This window comes from Galeopterus variegatus, unplaced genomic scaffold (assembly GCF_000696425.1).
Source record: "Galeopterus variegatus unplaced genomic scaffold, G_variegatus-3.0.2 Scaffold1153, whole genome shotgun sequence".
In the NCBI taxonomy this organism is placed as follows: domain Eukaryota; kingdom Metazoa; phylum Chordata; class Mammalia; order Dermoptera; family Cynocephalidae; genus Galeopterus; species Galeopterus variegatus.
Genome location: NW_007727264.1, coordinates 154,279 through 160,504, shown reverse-complemented (window position 1 = coordinate 160,504; position 6,226 = coordinate 154,279).

Below are 6,226 nucleotides of genomic sequence, written 5' to 3'. Positions count from 1 at the left end.
CCACCCCCAGGATTCTGGTTTAATGGGTTTAGGGTGGGGCCCTAGGCGCTGGGATTTTTTTTGAACCTCTCACAGGTGATTCTAATGTGAAGTCAGGGCTGAGAATCACGGATCTAAAAGTTTAAGACCTAAACACCTGGACCGCATTATTGAGCCTCCTGTAAAATAAGAAACACCTGGGCCAATGTGTCAACTGTATTTACTGTAAGGATGCTGCTCATCGTATTCCCCAATAAAAGAAGTTTCTGTCTGGTGTCAGGAGCACAAAGAGTTATGCAACTCTTAAAAAAAAAAATGGGTTTGTTTTTGTTGCATGGATATTCTGCATTGCCTGTAAAATCTTAGAGGCAGATTTATGGCTGTTTAGCAAATGTGACATGTATTTTGTAGAAAAGCCTCACACCAATTTTATCATCTATTTCCTACTCTTGTTTACCTTGTCCCCCCAATTCTCATTTTCTTCTTATGAATCACAAGCTGTTTTTTTTTTAACAAGTCTTCTTAAATTATTTCTGCAGCTATTTGAGATATTAAAAAAGAGAGAGAGAAAAGGAGAAGGGGAGGAGGAAGATAAAAGATTTCTGTAGTATATACTCAACTTTGTTTGCAGAAGCAAAAACATTAAGCACAAGTTTGCTTTAGTAGGAGTGGACTCTGAATTGTCCTGATTGGTTTCACAGAAAAATCCATTTGCAACGCTGATATGTAAGTAGCTTTTAAATAGTTGAAAGTTAAGGTAGTCATGCAAGATAATAGAATAAATTTGATTGACTAGTTGGGGGTATTTAACTTAATTTAAATGGTTTTTTAGATTACTCCCAACTGTGTTTCTGGAATAGAAAATAGTGGATTGATTAAAAAAAAAAAAAAAAAAAAAAAAAAAAAAAAAAAAAAAAAAAAAAAAAAAAAAAAAAAAGAAAGATAATATTCCATTATATAAATCCAGTCTCTAACTCTGCATAAAAGTACTAAACTGTGATTTTACAATTTAGAAAGATGTAATTAAATACTAAACCTTAAATTAGAGAATGGCCTAACTAAATAAAACACTGTATTGATTATTCACTCAAACAATATTTCATTCGAACAATGATTTCATTTGAATCAGTGAATCTAGGCTCTGCACTGGGAATCTAATGGGAAACACAGTAGACACAGCCTCTGTTCTCATAGAATCTATACTCCAGATTGGAAATGACTTAAATAAATGTAAGTGGAAATGTATATTTATATAGAACCTGTAAAAAAATATGAAAAAATGCATACTGTTATGAAAGATTAAAACAGTGGCAGGGATGGGGATGCTGTTGAAGCTTATAGAATCTGAAAATTCAGGAAAAGTTTCTCTTGTGATTAAATTTGGATTAAATCCAAAGGGGAATAAATAATACATAAGCAATGAGCATGTGCTGACATGGCTAAGGGGAAGTGAGAAAGTACTTTTACATAGAGGGACTACATGTATGAAAGTTAGTAACACAGTAAGCAACAAAGGAGTAGAAAAGTGTGTGTGCATATGTAAAGCTAGGGCTTACAGAACCCTCAAGTCTGCAGACTGGGTCACAAACCCTCCACATGCAGGTCTGTGAGCTAGGTAATAGGAAAAAAAAAAGGTCCTGGGGGCAGTGGGTATAGAAAAATAAACGGGTTTTATTCAGATCTAGCAACTGTCCTAGTGGCTTCTCTGAGAGTTCTGAGAAGCACTGTGGATCGGAGCTGTTATTTATACTTAAGTCCATAACACTGGACACCTGGACAGCATACACAATTACATTCAGTAATAACAAGGAACACCGGAGGATATTTACAGCAAGTGTTTGGCCAGATTCTGAACATCTGAGGGACCTTGACCATTTTCCTATTTTTTCCCAACAATCCACCCCTTCAAGGTCCCTCACCGTACAATCTACATGTTCAGAATCTTCCATGATGTTCCCTTAGTGAGGATAAATGACCCTTACATTCATATAACCTATGGTCTGTCCAATATGCCTTAAGGCTTGTCCTGTAGTTTTGTTCTTTCAACTATTAACTGCACATGTCCGGTTAGTAGTCATCATTGGTGTGAAGTTCAGTGTCTTTTCAATAAGCCAGCACATTGGTCACACTAACATATGTCTGTATCCAGCCTGCAGCCAGAACACTATCGGCAAAAAGACAGAAGGGTTATTGGTACCAATAGGGGGAGTTCTCGACCCTCTGGTAAGATACATGCCAGTTTGCCGTGCTGGGAAAGGATGGTTGTGGGAATAGGTATCTTATCTGGTTTATGATACCATACATTACTAGTACTGTTGGATCTGTAGGTTCTACATGTAGCAGTATAGGGGAACTCATAATTGGCCATAATGATAATACAAATGTGCTCTTTGGAGTAGAGCGCTTATCTGTTCCAGGCCATGTTACCTTTACTCAAGGAGGCCAGGTACTTGTCACCCAAGGTGAAATTTGCAAGTCTTCTTCTAATCCTTTCCCACAAGTCCCTATTAGGCCTACACAGCATATGTGGGGGGAGGGGGGGGGCTTCTATTCTCCAAGGCCATTTCCATTGTACTGTCAGTCCCTGTTGTAAACAGGTTGGAGCCGGTTAGAGAATATTTCCATTCTTGCCATATCCTGGCTTCAATAGTTCATCTTTAGTAGTGATTTGGAATTGTATAGGTGCTGCAGCCCTATGCAACAGAGCTTCCACTGGAGAGGGCCTGCCCTTGTGGGGTCTGTCATTTAGAATCCTGCCTGTTGGCCATAACCGTGGTGTCCACCCTTTCAGGGATAGGGGTTGGGCAGATAGCCTTAGCTCCTTTTTTAAAAGACCACTGTATCGCTCAATCATCCCTGCTGCCTGGGGATGATATGGCATATGTAACTTCCACTGAACAGACAACTGGAAAGCCCACTTCTGAACCTCATGTCCAGTAAAGTGGGTTCCATTGTCACTCTCTATGACTTTAGGCTGGCCATACATGGCCAAAAGGCTATTTAATGCCTTCACAGTGTTTACCTGGTCTGGGGCCTTACAAGGCCATACAAACAGAAGATCAGTAGATGTATCAACAGCAGTGAAGATATATCTGAAATTCTCTGACCTTGGCAGTGGTCCAACAAAGTCCACTTGCCATCAAGTCAGGGGCACCCTTCTTTGAGTTATTTGTCTGTCATTATGGAGGACCTGCCGGGGGTGTGGACTCTCTTGAGCACGTACTGGGCAAGCATGACAGGCATTCACCACATCTTCCCATTTTATAGGCAAGGCCCATCTTTGAGCCACCATCCACATGGTTTTGCTGCCAGCATGCTGCATTCATTGATGTAACCATTGGGCTACCTCAGTAGCTGGGGCTCTCTCCAGCCATCTTACCTTAGCCAAGGCATTGGCTTCATCATTTCCTGTACTGGCTAGGGGGAAGTGTCCTGTGACATGAAAAAGGGTTACTTCTTTCTCATGTCCCAATTCCCATAACTCTTGCCACAGGGCTTGTCCCCACAGGGGATGGTAGCCTACCATCCACAATTGATATTTCCAATAGAAATCCAAAGGATTAAACCTTTGCACATAGCCCAGCTGTCAGTACAGATGGTTAACGGCCCAGGCTCACTTTTTCTTACCATCCAAACAGCTCTCAATTCTGCCCATTGACTGTTTTGCCCTGTGCCATTTTCATACCAGATGGTATCTGTTAAGGGCTGGACAGCAACAGCTGTCCACGATGCTGAGGGTCCCATGCTAGAGCCATCTGTATACCAAGCTTGTTCTGTGATAGGTCCGTGTCCCTCATGGAAAGGTGTAGCCTCCACCTCCATGGGTAAGGGTTGTGTCAAAGTTTCCTCCACAAACTCTACTGGGCCTAGCACAGCTTGCAACTCTTTGGACAGAGGACTCACTGACACAGTGTTCCTTGGTTCTATATATGCTCCCCATTTAGACAGAGTGGGAGTCTCAGCTACACCTGTTTTAGGATTGGTTGACCATGTGCACAGCCAATGTAGTATGAGATGTGTTATCCTTACTAGGACTTTGGCAGTTACTGTGATAGCTTCAGTGGCCATCAAGGCAGAATACACAGCTGCAAGCTGCTTTTTTATTAGAGAATAGTGTACTTCAGTGCCCTTCCGGAGCTGAGACCAGAATCCTACAGGTGTTCACAATCAGGCTTGTCACTGACACACCATCCTAACCCCTCTTGGGTGATATTTATGTCTATTTCAAGAGGCTTAGTGGGATTGGCCACTTGTAAAGCCTGTACTTGCTGTATTGCCCTTTTTGTAGCCCAGTAAGCCTGTTCTACTTCCTCAGTCCCATCCTGGGGGGCTCCTTTCTTTGTTAATGCATACAGCAGGCATGCCATTTTGGCCATATAGGGTACAAAAGCTCTCCAATACCCCAGAAGTCCCAAACATGTCTGTAGCTGAGCTACAGTTGTGGGTCAAGGGTATGCCTGTATCTTATCTACAATAGCTTCTGGGATGACCCTCGTCTTACCTGATGAGACCACTCCAAAGAATTTGACTGACAGCCCAGGTCCTAGTACTTTGGCTGTGTTCATGGCCCACCCACATTATTCCAAATGACTTAGCAGCATTGGAACTGCCTGGATTAAATCTGCAAGAGAATCAGAGGTTAATAACACATCATCAATGTAGTGAAAAAATGTAACCATGCTGGGTTTTGTCCACTTGGCTAGGTACCCAGCCACTAAACTATGACAGATGGTTGAGCTATGCAGATAACCTTGGGGCAATACTTGAAAGGTCCACTGCCTCCCTTCCCAGGTCAAGGCATGCTGATCTTGACTATCAGCCATGATCAGAATAGAGAAGAAAGTATTTGCAATGATAAATTACCAGCTGAGTTGTCAGCTGATCCATCAAGTTGTGAACCAAAGGCGCAGCTGCATGCAAAGGAGGCACTACTTTGTTTAGTTCTTGATAGTCTACAGTCATTCTCCAGGTACCATCAGGCTTTTTCACTGGCCATACTGGAGCATTAAATGGGCTATGAGATGGATGAATAATGCCAACTTTTTCTAACTCCAATATAGTAGCACCTATCTCTGCATGTCCTCTCAGTAGGCGAGGACATTTCTTTACATTAACTACACATCTTGGCTGGGGTAACACCAGTGGGTCATGTTTAGCATATCCCCGTTACCAGCCTTTATTGTCCGTATTCATAGCTGAAACTCTCCAACTGTTGTTTGCAGGTGCAAGCCATAAAGTACGTTCATACCCAAGATGTATTCAGCTACTGGGGATATATATACAGTATATATATGAGGGGGCAATTGTCCTATGCTTAATGGCAGTGACACAGCTTTGACTTCAATAGTATGTCCTCCATATCCATCTATATGAACTGTGGCATTTTATCCACCTCCTCGGAAGCAATCAAAAATCCTTTAAGTCCACTGAGCACACTTTGCTGCCTTTTTCTGGACATTTAGTAAAACACTGTTCATGGTGTAATTGCTGCCACAAGGCAAATAGGACCACATTTGGCTGCCAGTCAATTTTCTTGCTATCAACCCCTGCTGCAAGTCAAGCTACATCTGCTTATGGCTAGTCTTGATTGGTCCCCTTGGGATAAAATCCTGATCGTTTCTTGGGCGTTGGGTCTTAGCCACCCTCTGGACCCCTTTTGCTTGTCTCTTCTCCTCTACTTCATGCAGGCTAGCTATCATGGTCATTACTTCATGTATAGAACGACCAATGTATGTGGCTAGTATGGCCATAAGTGACAAAAAGGATGTTGATGGGGGCATTTTGCAGCACTATGTCTCTCATGGTTCCTGCAAAAGTTTCATCATCTGGGCCATAGATGTTCACATTAGAAATGGACTGCCTCATCCCCAGCTCCCAAATTATTTAAACCAAGTCAGTATATGTTTGCCATTTATTCAGTCTTGGACAGTTCCCCAGCATTTGCCCACATGGTTTGGGCAGCTGCAATCACCCATTCCATTAAGGAGTGATTGCCTGGCCCTTGTGCATATCTGCGGCTAGTCTCTAGTGGCTGCCTCAGGGATGGGTATATGGTAACAGAGGCCAATTTTTCCATCTCCTCATCAGAGCATATCACACTATCCACCCCTAAGTCCCATAAGCACAGCAGCCAAGCAGCCAGGACTGTCTCCCTAAATTAACTAATTCAACCTGGGTATATGGGACATAGGTAGTGAATTCAGTCACTGTGGATCACCCACTGGTTGTCCACCTGGTACTATAGGCT